The following is a 25410-nucleotide window of genomic DNA, read 5'->3' on the forward strand; positions in this document are numbered from 1 at the left end:
TACTATTTTAATGAGTTTTGTTTAACTTCACTTGATTTCTATTTGACCAATCCTAATAATTAAATTTAATATTTGTAAATTATTTCTTGCAACATTAAAGTCCACATACACAAGGAGGTCATATACAGTGGTTGACAGGATTTCTTTAACTAAAATTTTTATGCTATATGAAGTAAGAGTTTAGGATTAATAGTATGTTTTAATTTATCTATTGTTCATGTCTTGACCACTGACGATCTGTAAAGGAAGATTTTGCATTCTTACATTGCTCAACCTGTAAAGCCCAATTCCATTTGTGGACTAAAATACCTGAGGATTATTCTTGGCATAAGTTAAAGTTTAGGATTTTTGTTGCAAGTGCTGTCCTCCTTCTGTTTTTGGTAGTGCAAACAACAATTATTGTTATGGGCAATACTGCATACGTGATGGACATAAATGGGGAGTTCAGAAATTCATTCAGCGATGGATGGATCGATTGATGTCCAAGCATCCTATATCATTCTACTATTGTTTTGGAGTTTTTGTGTTTTTTAATTCTGTGTATTGGATGTCTAATAGTGCACTATTCATTACTCAACAACAATGATCCATGTATGGTAGGATGCCGCAATTGTTGATATGGAGGGGGTATTTTGGGATCACCCTTAAACATCACACACTAAGGAAAAAATTAAGCTTGTAAAAACAAGTCAAATTTAATTATTTAACAATTTTATCCTAGGAATCAAGACTTACTATGTGATGTTTATGCCGTGAGATATTTTGGATTGTTTTCGAGCATCCATGGAAGCTTGTGGTGCATTCCTGATTATTTTTGTAATTATTTTTGTGATCCTTGACATTGCCTATGGGCTGCTAGCAGCAACAATGGCAATTCAAAGGATATGACAAAGACACTATCACATATTGACAAAAAGGGAACTCACAAAGGAATATGTTGTTGAAGACCTTCATGGACACTACACACCTCCAAAGCTAGAACCAAAATATGAAGAACTCTTGAAAGCTTTGAAGCTCCTATGGGTCTATTTGAAAACCAATATGGTGTGTGTACCAGTTTGATATTTTATTTTCTTCCTTGGTCTTTCTAGTAATTGGCACAAGTATCTTTAGATATGTAAATGTTTGTGCTTATGAAGCATGCATAAGTTCACACTTACAGTAGGCCTGAGAATGGATAAGTAGGCCCGAGAATGGACTACTCTATGACTATAAGTTAATTTCCACTATTGAATTTCTTCTATAGGTTGATGGTTTCATAGTTACCTTCATTGGAACCATAGACCAGGGCAATGTAGCGGTATCAATTTTGATATCAAGTCTTCACCACTACATTGCTAACATTGGCAACCAAGACATGTTCCTTCTAAACTATTTGCTTTTGTAGCTATTTTAAATCTTTTAAGAGTACATAAATCTTTCAGCAAGTTCTTCATCTCTTTTAGGAGTAGAATTTTTCTGATGTAGTTCTCCTTATTTTTTCTCTTTTTAGAGATTTGGTTGTACTTGGGTACCTCATCAGGCCTTGTTTGTTGGGACCCATTTCTACTTTCAGTAGTAGTTGCTAGGTTTTTAGCTACTCCCTCAATTTAACTCAAGGGGGTGTTAGAATAAGTAGATATTTTCCTAATTAACTCTAGTTCACTCAAGCTATATAGAATATATAATTATTTTATTAATTATTATTATGCAACCTAGGTTAGACATTTTTATTGTTTTCTTCTCCTTTATAACGATGATTTCTCATTATAAACTTTAATTGAGAATTGAGAATTGAGATTATTTTGAACTACTTTTTTTTGTTAACAATGTGAGGATTATTTTGAACTTTCGATATTAGCAATCTCTTTTTTGCTCATCAAGAATGTTTCATCTGTGGATCTAGGAATTCCAACCTCCTCAATTTTTCCTTCTCTCTTTTTGTGATAGGTTTTTGCATGCAAGTTATTCTTGGGAGTTGTGGGTTGATCTTGTTGAGAATTGTGTCTCAACCTTCCAAGCTTTTTATGGAAAACTTTATAAAATTTTAGCTAGAAAATTCTAGAATTATTTTAGAAAATTCTAGGATTTGTTTGTGGTAGTTTTCCACATTTTCCTCCTTGAGGTTGATGAAATTACAGTTAAACATACTCAATAAAAAATCTCATTCAAACTTATCAGCCAACTAGCTTGGAAACATCAAGATCTTTCATTGATTCTCCTATCGATATTTCAAAACAGCGCGTGGGCAAAGAAAACCCCATTCAATGTAACAGAGGTAGACATAGAAATGAATTTGAAAGTTCCATTTCATACTGTGGTGTGAGTAGTGTTCATTTGATTACTTCAGAGACATATAAAATCCTTTGAAATCAAAACAAATGAACATCATTTAGTCTGGTGCTTCACTCTTGTTAGCATCACCTAGATCCAATGAGTGCTAAGTGTTCTATTTATTCTCATGAGAAATGTATTCATGTTTAATCACTACTCATGAAACATGGGTCAACGAGTTTCACTCAAAATCACACATTTAAATCCTGATAGCAATATCACAATTTGACTTGTTGTGGAAATTATCTCCTACTTATCAATTGATGAGCTTGAGATGATTTCTAATGAATGGTTCATAAGGAACAACACTTGGTGAAGTTTTTTCAAATGGGGTTGCAAGATTTTGGTTTAACCTTGTAGGAAACTCCATAGTTAAGTGCGATCAAGCTAAAGTAGTACTAGGATAGGTGACTTCCGAAGAAGTGTTGGTACATAACCGCTATGAGCATCACCTAGATCCAATGAGTGTCAATTTTTCCATTTATTCTCATGAGAGATGGATTCACGTTGAATTACTACTCATGAAACATGGGTCAATGAGTTTGACTCAAAATCACACAATTAAATCCTAATAGCAATATCACAATCATTTAGACCATCAAACGAGTACATTTTTTACTTGTAGCTTGTTAGTTGACACTTCCCAACATTCCTACCTTGTTCAAGATTTCTCCACATTCTAATGGAAATCAAAATCTCCACATTTTCATGCATATATAATATTCTTCAAAGTATGTATTAGTTGATGCAAACATGAATCAACATATTTTCTATTGTTGTATTGGTGTTTTCACTAAGAAATTTACTCTGATCCTTGAGATGGTCATATTGAAATAATATTCATATTTTTAGATGGCCAATGGATATGTATGTTGGTTCAACACTATATCATTTTCTATATTCTTGTTGGTTTTTTAATCAAATTTTTCATACTATATGATGTTGTTAACTAATAAATAGTACATTGGTTCTTCTGACTTTTCCAACTTAGATATTATTGGTTATTTTCCCAAAATTCTCATATTGTATGGTGTGGTTTTCATTTTATATGATATGGTTCTTACATATGGTATTAAAGTTATTTTTTAACCCTAGGCCCTTGGAATACTATGCTAATTTGCACACATGTGTGCTAGGCATTTGAGTTATCACTATGGTCACAAGAGCGGATAATAGTGGTGGGTCTAGCAGTGGTGTTCAAGTTGAGAAACCTAATGAGAGGTTGGATTAGATATTGGTAGTGTTGATCCAATATGGGGCTTTGCTACATCAATAAGGCAAAATGATGGATATCTTAGGCCATGAGGCTTGAGATAGACAAATTGAAGAAGAGGCAAGGAACCATGATGAAGATAAAGGATTGAAAGCACTTAGTAAGTAGGAGTAGGAACTAAGAAATAAATATTAGGATAAGTAGTTTGTAGAGGCCTTTGAGAAATCTAAGGTAGAGCAAAAAGTGGAAGTTAACTGCCAGATTGCTCTCATTAATGATGATAGGGTACAAATAGCAGTTCTCTTGAGGAAGGATCCCAAGAGATTTTCTCCACCCACATTCCATGGTAGAGCTTCTATGGAAGATGTTGGAACATGTATTACTATCATGGAGAAGTATTTCCTAGTACCAAATTATATAGGGAAATCTATAGTTTTTTTGGCCACATTTTAGGTAATGGGTGAGGTAGTTACATGGTACGAAAATGTAATAGTTAAAAAAAAGATTAGCATGAGGAGGTAAAATGGGAAGAAATTTTATAAAATTTATGCAAGAGATGGTTACCATATTTTTTCTATGACAAGAAATCATCAAATTTCTACAAGCTAGTTCAGGTTCAAACATGAACATTACATAGTACCATGAGACAAATCCCATTTGGTGAAGTATGTTTTGTAGTAATAGCATGATGATCTATTTAGAACCCAAAATTTTGTGATGGGTTTGTGACCTGAGATTTATAGTGAGGTCAAAATGTCAAATCCTAGGATGATGGGGTTCAAAATACATAATCCCTCAAATAGGAACAGAGGCTGAACAATGATTCTATTAGATACAATTGTCTAATTGTGTGTTTTCTTTGATGTCACAAAAATGTCAAATCAGTTGTCAATTAATGATTACCAAGCTCACTTGGTCAGCAAGATAGTTTTTGTTGTGTATCAAGCATTCTTTCAGTTTACTCTACAAAGACAATGGCTACTTAGCTCACTCAGGCATCGAAGGAAATTATGGTAGAAAATAGTGTTAACTAAGTTCTCATGGTTAACGAAGGAAATTTTGACAAATTTGGTACTAGTTGAGTCCATTTGGATACCAAAGGATTTTTGCAAGCTCGTAGTGTTAACCAAGCTTCTATTGGTTAACACAGGAAATCATCTCAGAACAAGTGTTTACTAAGCTGGGTCAGCTAATGAAGGGTTTTTGATGTTTTGGCATGAGAAACTTAATTATTTTTAAGTAATGGTTCTAGCCAACTATGGCAATGACTAGTGGGCATTCTAATTTGTGTTGAGTCAACTTGACAATCTGAATGATATAAATATAAAGTCAAGTTGTGATATTCAAGTGTGTGCAAGTGTGTTGATTGAATTGAAAAGAAAGAGTGAGACCGAGCTTGAAGGATAAGCAGATATCCTTGTGGAGTAGAAAAGTAATATTCAATCGAGAAGGATCAAATTTTAAGCTAAATAGAGATATAGATTCAATAATTTAGTTGCATCGCAATCAGGTCATTTCATTGTTACTTTCTAACCATTGTAGCTGTGATCTAAAACCTCTTAACAAAGTTGGATTAACAAGAAATTGTAAATCCTATACCAAGGTGACAGTTCATTCAATTGTTTTAATACCTCTCACAAGGCCACTCCTAACAATGTGATTAAATCCTCTAATAAGATCATACCTGACAGTGTGTTTCATGTACATGATTTGGTTTTCCTTGTTGAATTTAGTTAGGTCCATATTTTTTTATTCTCTAAATAATTAGATGCAAAATTTCTTTGAGACTAGTTATACTAAGCCAACTCACTCATTATAAGAACAAATTATTCAATAGTTCACCAATCACTAAATTTATTTTGAATATAGATGGTTTTAAAATAGGTTCTAAAGGTCAACCAAACAAGTTGGAGAAAACTTGGATTTCATAGGTATAATAAGCTATGGCATTGACAAGGCCTACTATAGGAATCAACAAAAGTATGTGGTCACACCATTTATAATGAAGAGGTTTGGAAGAAAGAGATGTCATATGTTCCTTGTCTTTGGGCATATTTATTTCAGTCTGTACACTTTAATTCTTTTTTAAGGTTTTCCAATAAAATTGGACACAATCCTTCATGGGCAAAACTAGTTTTAGACAATAATTTGGCTTTTTGTTTGTATTTATTAATTGGTGCAAATTAAATATTGTATCACATTTTCTTGTTGTCTCATGTTTTGTCTATGTCAACTTCTATGTAGTTCTTTCAATTTGTGAGAATGTTTCATACACACATCCCCATCGTTTATCATTTTTTATTGTACCTTACATGCCTTAAGTATATGATTTTTTATACTTGACACTAAGAAGCTATCTTGAACTTTTATTTGAAATGAACAACTATTGCAATCAGATGAAATCATGTTGTCTTTGCATGTAACATATGGAGTTCCTCAATGTGCACCTAAAGATCCTTTTGTCCTATAAATGTCTAAGGAACACTTTTTTGTAATCCATGGTAAAATTTTGTGGTACTAAAAGAATTCTTTAGTTCAATATTAACTAGCCTTTTTTTACTACAAAAGGAAAGATTTCCATTTAGATTATTTGCATTGATTATAGTTTTTATAATTTTTATTATTGTTCAAAAATATTTGAGATCATATCACTTTGTTTCTTCTCCACTTAAATGAAAGGCTTGATTTAGTAGGTTTTCTGCATGAAACTTTGAAGTCATATTATCTTGTTTTGTTATGTTGTTTATGAACCAAAAGTTACACAACTTCTACGAGAAGCAAAGGAGACATGGGTCACTATTGTAAGTGGATTGGAAATGTTCATAAGGCTGGCCATGCAAAAATTTGAACTCTTTACTCTCTGTCCATATAAGGTTTATCAATTTCACAACACAGGCGATTGTATGGGGTACATTTTCTATTAATTTTGTTTCTTTATTGATTTTAATATGGTGTTTGAACTTATTGTAGCACCTTAGAAAGTAATGAGGGAAATAGTTGTTAGAAATAATTGATCACATAATTGAGATTGTGTGCTTCTATTATATTCAGCTCATCTATCATGTTGTGCCATTTGGATTAGTTAAATTAGAAAATCATTTGGTAGTTTTCCATATTAATATTAACATATCATATTATAAGAGAATGTTAACATTATCAATTATTTCATTAAGAATGTTGTGAGTATAAATGGAGCACTAGATCAAGGTTGGATTTTATATGTAACATGTCAAAATGGGGAGGATATAGCAATAGGTTATTGAAGTGGGAAGTTCTATTTGAAAGTATTCAAGCTTAGAGTGTCTGTTGCTTTATTAAAATCAGAAAATATTTCTAATTGAATCAAGATCTTTTCCACTAAGTTTATTCTTAGCATATTTGAGTGTTATAACTCATTTGATTGACTTTTTATAATGATTATAATAGTATCATGTAGGGAGTTTCCAATTTGAACCTTATCTTGAGACTGAAATAGCTAGTGCCTAAGAACAACATTATTATCCATGAGGGGAACTAGAAAGCTTATTCTCATTCTCTTAGATGAGGTGGTAGTATGGATTTAACTATTGCACATGAAGATAATATATTAGGAGGAAAATATAGTCTCTATAAGGAGAAATACTTCACAAATATTTTCTTATATATTATTTTATGGCATTGGAAGAGTTGTGTAAACAAACAAGATGGAGATACCTTTATCAATTTATTGCTCTTGTTTGAATGGAAAATAGAACTTCCAAATCCTGAATGACACACATCATTCATGCCAAAAAAGAAAGTATAAATTCAATCTAGTCAATATTAAGGTGATCGTTACATGGGAACTAATTTAGTGTTAATATGAAATTGTTTATAATTTGAATCTTATTAATTCCTTTTTGTAACTACTGGACTAAACTTAAATTGGGATTCTGATAAAAACATGGTATGCTAGTAGATTTAGAATATTGATATTTTGTTGATTTACTTGAATTTGGAATCTCTTCTTTGGGTCTCATGATTCTATCACTTCATTTTCATAGACATATGCAATAGTTTTGAACCATAGACATACCGTGAGAACTAAATTTAGAGTTGGCATTACAATGTAACAGTTTCTCTTGCAATATAATTACATGTAATTAATGGATACATGATTTCAAGACACTAGAATTTATACCATTATCAAGGTGAAAATATGTCTAGGTATTTCACATCATGCAACTATGTAGAGCTGACATTATTGTTGTATGAATTGTATCCCAAACTGAATATGGACATGGTCACAAAGCCAACTTAAGAAAAGCACAAGGGTTGGATGAGATTGATGTTTATAGGATAATATGTATGAAGATTACTATCCATATAAGGAAAACCATGATTATGTAAGAGCTATCAATGGATCATTTCTCAAATTTTGCAACAATATTGTATGTATAGCATAGATTTTCTTTACAAGCTTTTTATCAATTCATGTTTGAATTTTTCGTTATTGATTGTAGCAACACAAAAATTAAGAGGAGAAATAGTTGCTAGATATATTTGAGCATGTAATATATATTTTTGTGCTCCTATCATGTTCAACCTGGTTGTTGTGTTGTAGTCAAGAAAGTTCTTTGAAATTTGTCTTTCGAAAATTCCTCAAATCAATAACTTTCTATGCTACGAGGGGGCATACCACTTTGAACTCTTTGTCCTTGGCTACTAGCATTCTTGGTATATCAAATTAGCGTATGTGCCCTTGCTAAAGAATTTTTGTTAAATACACTTGGGATACCATTCAAAAAGGGGAAATGCCATTGGGTGAAAGTAGTGTAATCAATGAGCTCTAGAGCATGGCAAATGCTCATCAAGCTTCTCTAGACTCATATAATACCTTGCTCGATAGAATTGCTCAACACAACTATTTGTGAATGAAAATACTCAAGAAATATACATGGTAGAGAACCTATGAGTAATATCATTAAGAAATTAACTTGCAATCACCCATGCAAGTCTAGATTCTAGACTAAATGTATCTTAGATAAGAACTCACAAGCACAATTATACATATTTTAATCAATAATATATTATTATTTATAAAAAAAAAGAATCAGGAATCACAATTTTGATGCAAAAGAGCATATAATTTTGACGAGGATTCTATACATGTGATGTGAGTTTAGCTGGTATTAGTCATAATTTCAGTGCAAAGGAGCATAGCATTTTAACAAGGATGCTACATGTGAGACATGAGGTTCGACCACTATTCATCACGATTTTGATGCACAGAAGAAGATCATTTCAGTAGGGTTTCCATTGCAATTTTGACAACCACTTGTCACATAGGTGGAAAGTGTAGTACACAATGCTTATTGGTTGAGATAGATATCTAGACAATAGTTCTGTCCATATATCTACCATAGTAACATAGCAATTTTGAAAAATGTTTAGGCTGTCATAAAATTGACAAAAAAGGATTGGCGACATTGTTTGTGATTTTTTCAACATAATGGTATCGAAATTATGATGAATCCTTGTAAAAAATTAGATCTAAATTTACTAGTGTGTTACTGTGGTTTAGAGCTTAAAGATATTTGGAAGTAGTATTAAGACTTCCATTGGTCTACACAAACATGTGAGTCTTGTCATGTTGCCTATTCTCATAACATAGTGTTGATGCTTCACTCATGCACTTAGTTACTTGATGTTTTTGTTAAATAACCTATCTTAAGAGAAAAAATTATTCAGTGCATTTTTTATCCTTGTGTTCCAAGGATCTTTGGGTGGGGCAATACATCCACCGACCTTGATAGTAGCTCCAACCTCAAAAGGAAACTTGAAAGAAGGTAATAATGGTGAGACTAAAAAATATACCACAAAGAAACCAAGTGAGATCTAACCTCCATAAAGAAAGGATCTCCCTTCATAAGAACCTCATAAGGAGATACCCAACCAGGGATACCACTAGAAAGAAAAAGGAAGACAGTGGGAAAAGAGAATTTTTTTAACTGAATCCAGCATCCAAAAACTAAAGGTACCAAGGAGAAAGGAGTAGAATAGATCTTTGCAAGGTGTTAAATGGCTTAGAATAGGTAAAATGAAACACAAGGCTTCCTCAATTTTTAGTATGATATCCTAGAAGCATCTATTAGACAAAAAAAATTTAAGAGAAAAGGACAAACCCTTGCACAATTAAATGTAGCACCGGAAAACCTACACCCAAATCTAAACCATCAAATGCTCAACAGTAGAGGATTTACTATAAAGGATAATGTCATGGAACTTATAAAGAAGAAGGGCAATAGGGAACCAATAGACAAAAAACCTCTTTAGCCTATAAAAACACAAAAAGGTATTCTCCCATAAGAAATCCAAATCTCTCAAACTATAGTGTGAACCACACCCAAAAAGTCTAGCCATAAGGTAATAGGGAAGAGAACAAAGATCCACAACCAAGAACCTGATGTAAGAGCATCCAGTGGTGTAAAGGCAATCCTGTGTAACCCAAAAAAATAAAATATGCGTAGAAATAGTTTCTATTTAATCCATTTTCATTTTTGGATACCTGTTTGTGTCAAATAAAGGTTCCAACTCTCATAGTTCCAATATTAGTGTTCTGAGTTAGAGTTTTTAAGCACCTTGGGATACGTGTAAATGCCAAAAAAGTAGGAATATGTAGTAAAGCCATAATTATGGTGAGTTAGAGGGTGTAAATTGGAAGGATCATTATATTTGTAATTTAAAGCACTCCAAAAAAAGAATCAAGTCAAAAGGCTCCATGGTTAGAAAGCTATTGCAATTTTTCGGTTCCTAGAGACCTCCTAAGAGCGCTTCAAAATCAGATTTGAGGCACTAAACTCAGACCTTTTCTCTAACCCTAGGATCTCACTTATATAGTGTGAGATGCAACAAGCTTTAGGCATAGAGAACTGATAGATATCTTTTTGACAAAAGATATTTACATTTATTTGCTATGACAAAAGGAAAAAATTTATGTAACAAAAAATTTTACATCGAAGTATTCTCTTGGTGGACCCATTTTCTATTACATCTTCAAATGCTATGGATTCCATGATTGGCTCTTTTTCTATTCTGATTCCTCAGAATATGTAGCTATCAAACTTGTTAATGCTGTGTCCAGTTCTGATATTGGTAAGTTTACCTCAGCTTAGTGATCTCCACTGGCCTCATCAAGAATTGTTAAGTTAATAGTTATTTTCGAGTCCTTAGCTATCATATGATCTTATTTTCCTACCACCTATTCTAAAGATGAAAGTTCTTCCTTCCATTTATTAAAAAAAATATCATTGGGGCAATCAAAATTTAGGATTTTATGCCGCTTTTTTATTACAAAATTTCCAATCTTTTCAATTTCAACAAAATATTTTCTAATATTATTATAGAGCAATTTTACTTTGACAAATTCTTCATTAGTCATTGCATCGATAACATTGTTCATTCTATGGCATAACAACTCATCTAATTCCTTCCCCATTCTTCCTTTTCTTTTATTTTGTCAATTTTTTTAGGTGCACTGCGAAAGAGATCAAACTTCTCTGCTATATACTTAAAAAAATAAATTTTTATTCTATTTTGAACAAAAACTTGGTTTTCACCAAATTGTTTTAGATTATTAAATATATCAAAAAAATTCTCTATTTGATCACATGATAATTGGATGACAGAGATACACATAGAAGTAACATCATTATCTCTTTTGCTCCATTTTTTCATATTGGTCTTCAATGTATCTTCATCTCGCCTTATTTCATCCCACATCTCTAGGATTCCTGCTAGCTAGTCATAAAATGTTGGCCAATCAATCTTGTCTACTAGATACAAAATTGTTTTCCCAAGTTTTTCTTCATATTGATTATTTAATTCAACATGCAATTCCCACAGTTTTTTTTTCTTCAAACTCTTCTATAGTGTAGAACTTAGGTTTCTGTGGTGTATCAGGTAAATGAACAATGGGGGTAGATTTGAATGGCTCAACTGGAGGGGAAGGATATGCAATTCTTGGCCTACTAGACTCTCCCACTCTCCTTTTTCCAAGTTGTTTGTCTATTTGGAATACTTTATTCTCCAATAATTGTATCCTCTTTCCTCATATGCCTTAAGTATTTCTTCAAACTTGGCATTGAGTTCTAGGAATTTACTCTTCTCTTTCCTAGTTACCACAATCCCAAGAGATAGCATTTCTTGAGCCATTTTAGTAATCTCTTCACCATCAACTTCATTAGCTCTATATACAATGAGAGTACTAGTATCCTGAACACTTGAAATTTCTTGAATTCTAGTCTCATCCCTCTTTTCAATAGACCAAATCACCAAATCTTGGTGATCACTACTAAACTTTATCCCTCTATGTACTTGCAAAATTTCCTCTTCATTTTTATTATCCACATCATTCTCCTTTCTAACAAAATAAAAAATCATAGCATTAGCTATGTCCTAGTTAGACAAAACCAAAACTCATGACTCTTTGATTAATTTTCTCCTCGGCTCAGGTATTAATTGGAAAAATTCTTCCAAAAATTTGGTTTTTAACTCTCTCAAATTCAAAGTCCAATTTGTTTGGTTTCTCTAATTTTATTGCTTTAGAATTTTCCTCAAAATTTGCTATATTTTTCCTCCACAAAAATTGTGCAAAGGCCCTAGATTTAACAAATTTTTCATCATCTATAAACTTTTGAGATGCTTGTGCAATGATAGGATATATCCCCTTACCTCTGTAATTAGAAATAGTGAGGTCAAAGGATGGCATAGGAGGCTCCTCAGGAACTCTTCTTTCTATATAAGCAATAGTAACAATGATGTATCCCTCCCCTTCTCTATCAGAGATGCTTCATCATCTATTCTGAGTGTGGGATGGTGAATATTCGCTTACTTGAGAGGAGGATCCCTATTATAGCCTTTGTCTCTTGGGGGCACTTGTGTCAGGTGGACTCTCTCATCTCAGCCTCTTGTAAGGGGGACTGTGCTGTACATTTTGAGCCACGATGTATCCAGTCCTCCTCTGAAGTGTATGCTAGCCTGAAGTAACCACCACTCTACTATTTATTCTTCTTTCCACCTCTATAGACTTATCTAGATATTCTTTAACTAATATGTTCTTCTTTTCATTCAATGCTTCCATTATCACAACAAAATTGTTCATCAGGGTGTTCATTTTAGCTCCCCAATATTTCTTATCTGCCAAGAGGTTATAATTGGGATCAAAAGCATTGATAAATTCTAAATTTTAACTAAAAACTACCCACTTTTCTTTTCTGACCTCTTTTTCCCTGTAAAGAAAAATATTTCTAATAATATCCTCTAGGAAATATACATTCTATATAATAGCCTTATCTTTGGTTCTCTCCCTAAGGAGGTCATAAAATCCCTCTAGATCAATGTACATAGCATGGGATTGGGCCATGTGATATCTATCAAAAAATAAACTCAGATTCCTCCATCCTTTTTTAACAAAAGCAAAATTATGCACCATAGTAACATCAAGGAAGAATGTGCCTTTACCTTTTCCCAATATACCCCTTTCCTCAATTGTTCCAATATGCCATAGTAACTCTACAATTCCTATATTGAAAGGCACATGAAAAGGTAATACATGGGGTCTTTCCAAGAAACCATAAACTTTGATTATAGTAGAAATAGGGCATGGGATTATATCCCCCCAATTATGACTAACCAATAGCCCCTTGGCATGGTCTTTGCATCTTATCAATTCTAATAAAGACTATGAGTTTCTTGGACTATCTCCTTTCAAGGGAAATTTAAGCCTTGAAGAAAAGTGTCTATCAAATCTAACATAGCTAGCATTTGTGACTTCCCAAGTCATGTCATCACTCCATAACTAAATTGGGAGCTTCTCTCTATCTCTTTCTAGTTCTAACTTAATTTCCTTAGAGAAGAAGGTGAATCTCTTATAAAGAAATATGTACATTAACAAAGAATACCAGGAAAAAGGCCCATTCAATTTACCTTGAGCTATTCTAGCTAAACCATTGTGAATTTCCTTAGATAGGAAAGTAGCAAAATCAAGAATTGAGCTATTCCAAATTGTAAGGTATGAGTCATGATGAGAAAAATAGAGCCTTGGATATAATATTGCTCATCCATCCCAAATATTTTGTAGAGAGTAAAATACAAAGCCTAGGCCTTGGGATTAAAATATTTTTACATCAAGGGCTCTAAGTGTTTAGTGTAACCAAAGTTAATGACCCAATTTTAATAATGTGTTGCTACAATGAACCTGCCCTCAAGAATACCTTTTTTGCATCACATCTTGCTTGAAATTCATCCATGTCAATTTTCTCGTGGACTTCCTAGTTAGGGTTGAGCTTAAATACCTCTTTGATCTAGGCAAGTGAAACCCTAAAGAGGTTATCCCCAACATTATTCTTCAAAATTCTAGTGATGGTGTCGTATTTCTTGGCCATGTCAGATAATAGGTCACTGTCAAAAATAACCCTAGGAACAACCAATTTCCAATGTCAAATTCTCAAACATTGCTTAATGGGGTGTCCAAGTTGCATTCTACAAACCATACGCTAAAAAATTCTAAACCTCCCACTAAAACTTGTGCATCTCTTACCCAATTGGCTATGTCATAGAAACCCTCACCCACAACCAACTTAGGGTTTTTAGAGAGTAGTTCTCTCCCTTTTGTTAATTCATTTATAGAAAGAGGAAATTGTTCAAGGAAATTCTCATGAATAGATCTTTTCAGGTAGTGAGTAAAACCAGTCCATTCATGGAGGCATTTAAAAATTTCAACTTTACACAATTATAATTCCTTGATTTTCAAGAGTCACAGGGCACATACCCACTAATTTTTTCTTCTCTTTCTCTATAAATTGCTCTGTAAATCATTAAAAACCTTGCAGAATCTCATGCCCTAGCTTTGGAAACCCTTACACTCTAAGAAATTTACAGTTGTGTGGCTCAATATTGGTGAATTTACAAGTTATACTATAGCATTAAGATCACATGAAGGAGCCTTGAATAGCATTAATGTCTTTAGCTGTTAATTTCCAGGTCATGCCTCAAATTTTAAACGTATTTGTTGATCACATTTCATCGGATGGACTTAATTGAAATTAGAAAGGCTATTTTAAAGTTTTGAAGTCCTTGCCATGTGACAGGCAGGTGCTCCCACACTTTTCTTAAAGCCCAAGCATTTCCTTAATACAGTGAAGAATCAATCGTTGATCTTACCAAGATCAATGATCACAAAAAATTGCAATATCTTATAAATAATTTTTTTTGGAAGGCAGCCCCACTAGTACATTCATCTCCAACCTTGCAAGTACTAAATTATTCGACCAATTAGATCATTCCATCTCGTTACCTTTTTCAGGCTAGCATGACTTAACAACTCTACTTTGCAATAGGTCCCACCTTACCACATGGTGGAATGATGCTTCCCCAATTTTCTTAAAGTCCATGCAAATTCATATTGTGGGTAAGCACCACTCGTTGATCTCATCGAGATAAATGGTGTTATGAAATCACACCTTTATAATATCCAACTAGCCTAATGAACCAATAGAATGTTTCACTTTTTTCCAATGTATCTGACAATTGCCATAGGATAGACATTGTTATTGCATTTGAAAGAAGTGGGTCCATGAAATCATCATATGTCACATGTCCTATTTGCACTTCCCCATTTTGTGTAAATATTGAGCACTTTTTTATGGTGGTAAAGTGCTACCCATTGATCTTGAAAAGATCAACGGTATACAACTTGTATGTTTTGAACTATGTGAAATACCCATTGTGATGTCACCAAGGATTAGTGTCGCCAAGGCCCTTGCTTGCTTTGGTTAAAATCCTTGTATTTTCATCAAATAGTAATGTGCCATCCACTAATCTTTGAAAGATCAACGATGCAACAAATTTGAAAGAAAAAAATCCCCACCGTAATGAGCCAACCAATAAGATTGAAGGAAAATGGAATGTTCACTGACAGGTACTAACAACTCTAAAAAGGGTCTGATGAAGTACTGGAAAACTTAGACAAACTTCAAATTTTTACGGTGCTATCAAGACCTATTATCAACAAGTGCTACATGGCACCAAGGCACTTCCCCGCTTTGTGTAAAAAACATGCATCTTTACCTTGCAAGCAAGCACTCATTTTCGACCTTGGAGAGATTGATAGTTAACAAAAATAAACCATCATAGCTAATATGCTTCATAAAATGTCTAAGAAAGGTAATTTTGGTTGAACCAAGTTTATAATAATAAGTCTAATTCGCTAAAAATAATAAAGTAATAATTGTGAAAAAGAATTTTTTTGTATAATCATGTCCCACATAATTTTGAATAAGGAAATTATATTTAACTACCTTTTTGAAAGTTGGGGCACACAAATAAGGGTTTAAAAGACCTTTAGGAATTTTGAACTAGTATTTCAAAAAATACCAATTTTGGACTATAACCCTAGGGTTTTTCACTGCGAGGTACAACATATGACAAAAGATGAAAAACCAAGCCAACAATGGGACAATATAGACTCTATAAAGAGAAATAGTTTACAAATATTTTCTTATATATTATTTTATAGCAGTGGAAGAGTTGTGTAAATAAACAAGATGGAGATAACTTTATCAATTTCTTGCTCTTTTCTAAATGGAAAATAGAACTTCCAAATCTTGAATGAAACACATTATTCATGCAAGAAAGGAAAGTATAAAGTCAATCTAATTAATGTTAAGGTGATCATTACATGGGAACAAATTTAGTGTTTAGATAAAAAAAATTATAATTTGAATCTTATTAATTCCTTTTTGTAATACTGGGCTAAACATAAATTGGGATTCTAACAAAAACATGTTATGCTAGTAGATTTAGAATAGTGAAATTTTGTTGACTAACTTAAATTTGGAATCTCTTCTTTTAGTCTCATGATTCTATCACTTCATTTTCATAGACATATGCAATAGTTTTTGGACCCCAGAGATACTATGAGAACCAAATTTAGAGTTGACATTACAATGTAACCATTTCTCTTGCAAGATAATTATGTGTAATGAATGGATACATGATTTGAAGACACTAGAATTTCTGCCATTATCAAGGTGAAAATATTTCTATGTATTTCAACTCATGCAGCTATGTAGAGCTGGCATATTATTCAATGAATTGTATCCTAGAATGAATATGTACATGATCACAAAGTGAACTTGAGAAAAGCACAAGCTTTGGATGAGATTGATGTTTATAGGATAATATGTATTAAGATTACAATCCACATAAGGCAAACCATGATAATGTAAGAGCTATCAATGGAGAATTTCTCAAATTTGCAACAATATTGTATGTATAAGATAGATTTTCTTTACATGATTTTTATCAATTCAAGTTAGAATTTTTTGTTATTGATTGTAGCAACATAGAAATTAAGAGGATAAATAGTTGCTAGATATATTTGAGCATTTAATATAGATTGTTGTGCTCCTATGATGTTCAACATAGTTCTTGTGTTGTAGTCGATGAAGTTTTTGAATTTTTTTTTTTGAAAATTCCTCAAATCAATAACTTTCTATGCTACAAGGGGACATACCACACTGAACTCTTTAGCCTTCGCTAGCAGCATTCTTGGTATGTCAAAACAACATATGTCCCCTCACAAAAGAAAATTTGTTAAATACAAATGAGATACTATTCAAAAAGGCGAAATGTCATTGAGGGAAAGCAATTTCATCAATGAGCTCTAGAGCAGGGCTAATGCTCATCAATCTTCTCTGGACTCATATAATACCTTGTTTGATAGAATTGTTCAACACAAAAGTCCATGAATGGAAACACTCAAGAAATATACATGATAGAGATCTTATGGGTAATATCATTAAGAAATTAACTTGTAAACACCCATGCAAGTCTAGATTCTAGACTTAATGTATCTAAGCTAAGAACTCACGAACACAATTTATACATATTTTAGTCAATAAAATATTATTATTTTGTGAAAAAGAACTAGATGTCACAATTTTAATACAAAGGAGCATAACATTTTGACAGGGATTCTATACATGTGACGTGAGTTTCAACTGGTATTTGTCATAATTTTGATGCAAAGGAGCATAGCATTTCAACAAGGATACTATGTGTAAGACATGAGGTCTGGCTAGTATTCGTCGCAATTTTGATGCATAGACATAGAGCATTTTGAAGGGGGTTTCATCACAATTTTGACAACCACTAGTCACATTGGTGGAAAGTGTAGCACACAACTCTTGCAGGTCAAGATGGATATCTCGTCAATAGTTCCGTCAATATATCTACCATAGTAATGTTGTAATTTTGAAAAATGTTTAGGGTGTCATAAAATCGACAAAAAAGGATCGACAACATTATTCATCAATTTTTCAACATAATGGGGTCAAAATTACGATGAATCCTTGTCAAAAACTAGGTCTAAACTTACTAGTGTGTTATTGCGGTTTAGAGCTTGATATATTTGAAAGTAGTATTAAGAGTTCTGCTGGTGTAAATGAACATGTGAGTCTTGCCATGTTTCCTATTCTCATCACCTAGTGTTAATGCTTCACTCTTGCACTTAGTTACATGATTTTTTTGTTAGGTAACTTATCTTAAGAAAAAAAATTCTTCAGTGCATGTTTTATCCTTGTGTTCCAAGGATCCTCGAGTGGTTCAATAAATGCACCGAACTTGATAGTAGCTCCAACCTCAAAAGGAAACCTAAAAGAAGATAATAATGGTGATATTAAAAAATCTACCACAAGGAATCCAAGTGAGATCTAACCTCCATAAAGAAAGGCTCTCCCTTCATAAGAACCTCATCAAGACCTAGGGAAACCACTAGAAAGAAAAAGGAAGAAAAGGGGAAAAGAGACTCTTTTTTTCAGCTAAATCTAGCATCCAAAAACTAAAGGTACCAAGGAGAAAGGATTAGAAAAAATATTTGCAAGGTGTTAAATGCCTTACAATAGGGAAAACACAATGCAAGGCTTCCTCTATCTTTAGTATGGGATTCTAGAAGCAACTACTAGCCAAAAATCATCTAAGAGAAAATTCCAAACTCTCGCATAATTGAAAGTAGCACCGAAAAACTTACACCCAAATCTAAACCAACAATTTTTCAATAGTAGAGGATTTATTGTAAAGGAGAATATCCTTGAACTTAGAAAGAAGAAGCAAAATGGAGAACCACTATACAAAAAACAAACAAAAAAATGTATTCTTATGTAATAAATCCAAAGCTCTCAAACTATAGTGTGAACCGCACCGAAAAAGGCTAGTCATAAGGTAATAGGGAATAGAACAAAGGTCCACAACCAAAAACCACATAAATTTTTTGTAATGGAGAAAATAATAATGTTGTGCATCCATTGGAGAGAGACAAGAGACATACCCAAAGAACCACGTATACAACATAAAATAGAGCCCCATAATTGCATGCCTATTTGTGTCTCTTTCTTCAACCTTAGAGTCCATTGACTCCAAATCACTTCTAGAAACCCAACTTACCAACCTTTACTCATCCCTCACTTCCCCAATAAATTAATTAGTGTTGTGTTCTTAGTTAATGAGAAGAAAGATTAAAGCAATTTTCACTCCCATTGAGTTGAAAATTTACAAGTTGAGAACAAGTGATTACTTTACTAGATCAAGAATCATAAAAGGTTCTTAACACATAATTAAAGTTGGTGACTAATAAATACTATGATTATTACAACATAGTTCTTAACACATAATTAAAGTTAGCGACTAATAAATACTATGATTATTACAGCATATCAAGGTACATTATATAGTTTACAGTTTGATTACTGCATAACTAGAAAATAAAAATGTATTATGCCAACATTCCCCCCCCTCCCCACCCTGTCCCCCCAAAATATATTGAACCTAAAATAGTAAAAATACCTTACGGACGCCCACTTAATTTTACACACAAAAACATGTCAATTGCATAATTTGAATACATATTTAGAGAAAACATTCTTCAGAGTTGTAGATCATTAACGTAAAAGGGCTCTTTCAAGTTGTCTTCTGACCCTTAGAAAGGTGTAGCTTGGAGATATCTTTAAGATTCATTTGAATTGCTAAATTGGGATTAACATAAGATATATTATTGATTTCTCCATAATTTGGCATATCATCATCATCAATGCAAAGAACCTTACCTTCTCCATTAGAATCAAAATGTTCCTTCAATTTTTTAGAAGATAGCCTTGGCATCATCATCATGAATAGGGGCTTTGACCTCTACAAGTTGCCTAATGAGTGACCTAATTCACTTATATGGTTTGACATTATGATTCCATTTTTTCTTTTGAATTGAAACAATTGACATTGAGGGAAAATTTTTACACTGATATCTTTTGCTCCAGAAACCTTATTTAAATTATCCCAAATCTGCAAGTGCAAGACCAATAAGTGGTTTTTCATTCTTCATATCAGCACAAGCAAACTCACACAATATTTTAATTAAAATATTAAAAAATTGTGCATACTAAAGCATAAATCATCTTTTCACCACTTTATCTTATTATAAAGTTGTTAATTTTTTAAGGTGTTAATATGATGATGATGATGATGATATATATATATATATATATATATAACGTAATATATTTCTAAACATAAAATACTTTAAAATTATATTTAAATATAATTATAATATTGAATATTTTAAATTTGATTAGATTGGATTTTAAGATGATTTAATCAATTTATATTTATATTTAATATTATTTCATATAATAAAAAGTCTAATTGTAAATTGTTCAAATAAAAATATAATTGAAGTATTAGAATTTAAATTGCTAATATAATACTTTTTTTAAAGGTTAAATAGTAGTATCAATAATATACATTATCTTAAACAAAAAATTGTAATTTTGAAGATACAATATAATTCTGATTTAAAAAATATATTCATAACTTCATTCTTAACTAGATTTTTGCTTTGACATGTTATTTCTATATGGTCTCCCTAACCTTACTATTTAAGTAGTGTTTTTTGAGTCGATGGTTATTTTTTATTAAAAGTATTTTATATTTTATAATAATTTTAATCAGTCATGAACCATACATTCTACTATCGTACTGTAGATTTAATATAGACAAAAAGACACAGACTCCAGCTATCTAGAACTCTTGTTTCAATAGAAATAAACAAAACACTACTTTATCTTATCTTATGTTACTTGCAACAATATATTTCGCTCAATAAATCTCTACAGCATACCAATCTCTGTTGCATTCAGGCCCAGTGACATGAGCACCATTGAAGAGAGAATGTGTACCAACTTCCGAACAATCAATAGATTTTATTAAAGTTATTCACAACCTTTAATTATGGCACTTTCAATTTGCATTCAACATAATAGCAACTTCCTTACTGTAGAACAATCAATAGATCCTTCCACGCGCTGACTATCATTCTCCTATCTCTGCGCACCTTCACATTTCTCTGGAAAAAAATCATCTTCTTAGCGTTGTGGGTCTGCAGTTGAATGGCATGATGAAAGAGCCGATATCACTGAAGACCAGAGTGGATGTGAAGATGACCCGCGTGGACAAGAGCCATGCAGAGGTTGCGGGTGAGCAGCTACCATATTTTAGTTAAAGCTCTGATACCATATGTTGGCGAATAATAAAAACTTGATGATAATTCCAACATATCAGGGTACATTATATAGTTTGCAGTTTGGTTACAATACGGCTTGACAGTTCTAAAATTGCATAACTAGATGATAAAAATGTATTCTGCCAACAATTAATTCCGACATAGATCCATAGGTATATTTATTGTTATAGGATTTTTCACTAAAAAATGAAAAATAAGTAACTTATATATTATCTTTTATTCATAATATACATCTAATAACACAAATCAAAATAGAAATAAATAGATAAGAATTTTCACATACATATTTTGTGGTGGTTCTTTCAAGAGAATGATCCTAAAATAAAGAGATTAATGTATTTGTAAAGATCATAAATAATGTTATTATAGATATGGTAATTAATACCAAGTTAGATTAATGTATTTGTAAAGATCATAAATAATGTTATTATAGATATGGTAATTAATACCAAGTTAGGATGATGTGTGAAAAATTACTTGTAGATAGCTATATAAGTCAATTATAGCATACTACTTAATTCTTTCAGTTGAACCCAAAAGTAATTGTTGATTTGTCTCTCTTATATCTATCGTCGTTCTAAGAAACCAACATTGTATAGGATAAAATATAACAATCTTTTTAATCTATGATAAGCATATAATCATAAGAAAAAAAGATACCAGAAATAAAAGATAACTATATCCCTTTAATATAATTAAATATTCTAAGATCATAAGATATTCCATAGTAAAAAATAATCATTTCATTTTTATCTATAGTGATTGTATGAGAATGATCCCTATTTTATCTACGCTCATTGAAATACCAAATGATAAAACTTAATCATCTTTCCTTTTATTTATTCTCATTCTAAGAAAAATAATATATCATACATAATAAAGTGAGCATCAATGATTATCTAATTGAGTATAACCTATAGTTTACATAGATATTCCCTTTTTGAAGAATATTTTCTCTCTAACATAAATAACACTACACAATATAACATGATCATTTTCCTTTCATTTATTTTCACTGGGAATAAATAATATACTACATCCAATCGAGTTATTCTCTCTCTTGTAATTATAATGATTCTATATTTCAATAGAATTTGAAGTTTATTATATCAAGCTAGTCTCATAACATTATTATTATTATTTTTATTTACTATTTTTATAGAAAAAGTGGCTATATAATTAAATATCTACCATAGTAATGTAGTAATTTTGAAAAATGTTTAGGGTGTCATAAAATTGACAAAAAATGATTGACGAAATTTTTCATCATTTTGTCAACATAATGTGGTTCAAACTGGGTTGAATCCTCATCAAAAACTAGGTCTAAATTTTGTATTGTGTTATTATGGTGTAGATCTTGGAGATATCTGAAAGTAGTATTAGGACTTCCACTGGTGTATGTGAACATGTCAGTCTTGCCATGTTCCCTATTCTCATCACCTAGTGTTGATGCTTCAATCTGGCACTTAGTTAAATGATGTTTTTCTTAAGTAACTTATCTTAAGAAGGAACATTATTCAGTGCATGTTTTATCCTTTATGTTCCAAGGATGTTCGAGTAGGGCAATACATGCACCGACCTTGATAGTAGCTCCAACCTTAAAAGGAAACCTAAAAGAAGATAATAATAGTGAGATTACAAACTCTACCACAAAGAAACCAAGTGAGATCTAACCTCCATAAATAAAGGCTCTACCTTTATAAGAACCTCATTAGGACGTACCTAGCCAGGGAAACTACTAGAAAGAAAAAGGAAGAGAGGGGAAAAAGAGAAAGCTTCTTAGTTGAATCTAGCATCCAAAAACTAAAGGTACCGAGGAGAGAGGATTAGAACATATATTTGCAAGGTGCTAATTTCCTTACAATAGGGAAAACACAATGCAAGGCTTCCTTTATCTTTAGTATGAGATCCTAGAAGCACCTATTATCCAAAAACCATCTAAGAGAAAATTCCAAACCCTCGCATAATTAAAACTAGCACCGGAAAACTTGCACCCAAATCTGATAAATTTTAAATAGTAGAGGATTTACTGTAAAGGAGAATGTCCTCAGACATAGAAAGAAGAAGGGAAATGGAGAATCACTATGTAAAAAAAAAACACAAAAAGGTATTCTTACGTAAGAAATCCAAAGCTCTCAAACTATAGCATGAACCACACACAAAAAGGCTAGCCACAAGGTAACAGGGAAGAGAAAAAAGGTCCATAACAAAAAACCACATAAATTTTTTGTAATGGAGAAAATAATAATGTTGTGCATCCATTGGAGAGAGACAAGAGACCTACCCAAACAACCACATATACAACATAAAATAGAGCCCCATAATTGCATGCCTCTTTGTGTCTCTTTCTTTAACCTTAGAGTCCATTGACTCCACATCACTTCTAGAAACCCAACATACCTACCTTTACTCATTACTCACTTGCCCAATAAATTAATTAGTGTTGTGTTCCTAGCTAATGAGAAGGAAGATTAAAGCAATTTTCACTTCCATTGACTTGAAAATTTCCATGTTGAGAATAAATGATTACTTTACTAGATCAAGCATCATAAAAGGTTATTAAAGTTGGCACCTAATAAACACTTGATGATTATTACAACATATCAAGGTACATTATATAGTTTGCAGTTTCGTTACGGCATAGCTAGAATATAAAAATGTATTATGCAAACATTCTCTCCCCGTCTCCCAATATATTGAACGTAACATAGTGAAAATACCTTACAGACACCCCCTTAATGTTTACACAGGAAAACATGTCAATTGCATAATTTGAATACATATTTAGAGAAAATATTCTTCAGAGTAGTAGATCATGAACATAAAAAGGCTTTTCCAAGTTGTCTTTTGACCCTCAGAAAGGTGTAGCTTCAAGCTATCTTCAAGATTCATTCAAAGTGCTAAATTGGGATTAAGATGAGATATATTATTGATTTTTGCATAATTTGACATATCATCATCATCAATGCAAGCAACATTACCTTCTCCATTAGAATCAAAAAGTTCCTTCGATTTTTTAGAAGATAGCCTTGGCATCATCATCATCAACGAGGGCTTTGACCTCTACAAGTTGCCTAATTAGTCTCCTAAAATTACTTATATCTTTTGACATTATGATTCCTTTTTTTCTTTTGAATCGAAACAATTGAGGTTTTGGGAAATTTTTACATTGATATCTTTTGCTCCAAAAACCTTATTTAAATTCTCCCAAATCTACAAGTGCAAGACCAATAGGTGGTTTTTCATTCTCAATATCAGCACAAGAAAAGTCACACAATATTTTAATTAAAATATTAAAAATTTGTATATTCTAAAACCTAAATCATCTTTTTACCACTTTATCTTATTGTAAAGTTGTTAATTTTTGAAGGTGTTAATATGATGATATAGTTATATATATTTAAAGTAATACATTTCTAACTATAAATACTTTAAAACTATATTTAAATATAATTATAATATTGAACATTTTAAATTTGACTAGTTTGGATTTTAAGATTTTTTAATCAATTTATATTTATATTTAATATTATTTCATATAATAAAAAGTTCAATTGTGTATTGTTCAAATAAAAATATAACTGAAGTATTAGAATTTAAATTGGTAATATAATAATTTTTTTAAAGGCTAAATAGTAGTTTTACAAATATACTTTATCTTAAACAAAAAGTTGTGATTTTGAAGATATAATATAATTATGATTTAAAAAATATATTCATAACCTCATTCTTAATTAGATTTTGGCTTTGACATGTTATTTCTATTTGTCTCCCTAACCCTGCTATTTAAGTAGACTTTTTTGTGTTGATATTTATTTTTTATTACAAGTATTTTAGATTTTATCAAAATTTTAATCAGTTGTGAATCATACATTCTACTATCGTAATGTAGATTTAGTATAGACAAAAAGACAGGGACTCCGGCTTTCTAGAACTCTTGTTTGAATCGAAATAAACAAAACACTTACTTTATCTTATCTTATGCTACCTGCAACAATATATTTCGCTCAATAAATCACTACAGCATACCAATCTCTGTTGCTTTCATTCCCAGTGACATGAGCACCATTGAAGAGAGAGAGTGTACCAACTTCCGAACAATCAATAGATTTTATTAAAAACAATATCATTCTCCTATCTCTGCGCACCTTCACATTTCTCTGGAAAAAAATCATCTTCTTAGCGTTGTGGGTCTGCAGTTGAATGGCATGATGAAAGAGCCGATATTACTGAAGACCAGAGTGGATGTGAAGATGACCCGCGTGGACAAGAGCCATGCAGAGGTTGCGGGTGA

The 25410-nt window shown here is 31.9% G+C and overlaps 1 pseudogene; it reads left to right on the plus strand.

The window, feature by feature from the left end:
• Positions 1-209: 209 nt before the first annotated feature.
• LOC149528500 (uncharacterized) lies at positions 210-25410 on the plus strand (annotated as a pseudogene).

The sequence above is a fragment of the Cupressus sempervirens genome, chromosome 11 (assembly GCF_028749045.1).
Source record: "Cupressus sempervirens isolate cs-2001-9-10 chromosome 11, ASM2874904v1, whole genome shotgun sequence".
Classification (NCBI taxonomy): Eukaryota; Viridiplantae; Streptophyta; class Pinopsida; order Cupressales; family Cupressaceae; genus Cupressus; species Cupressus sempervirens.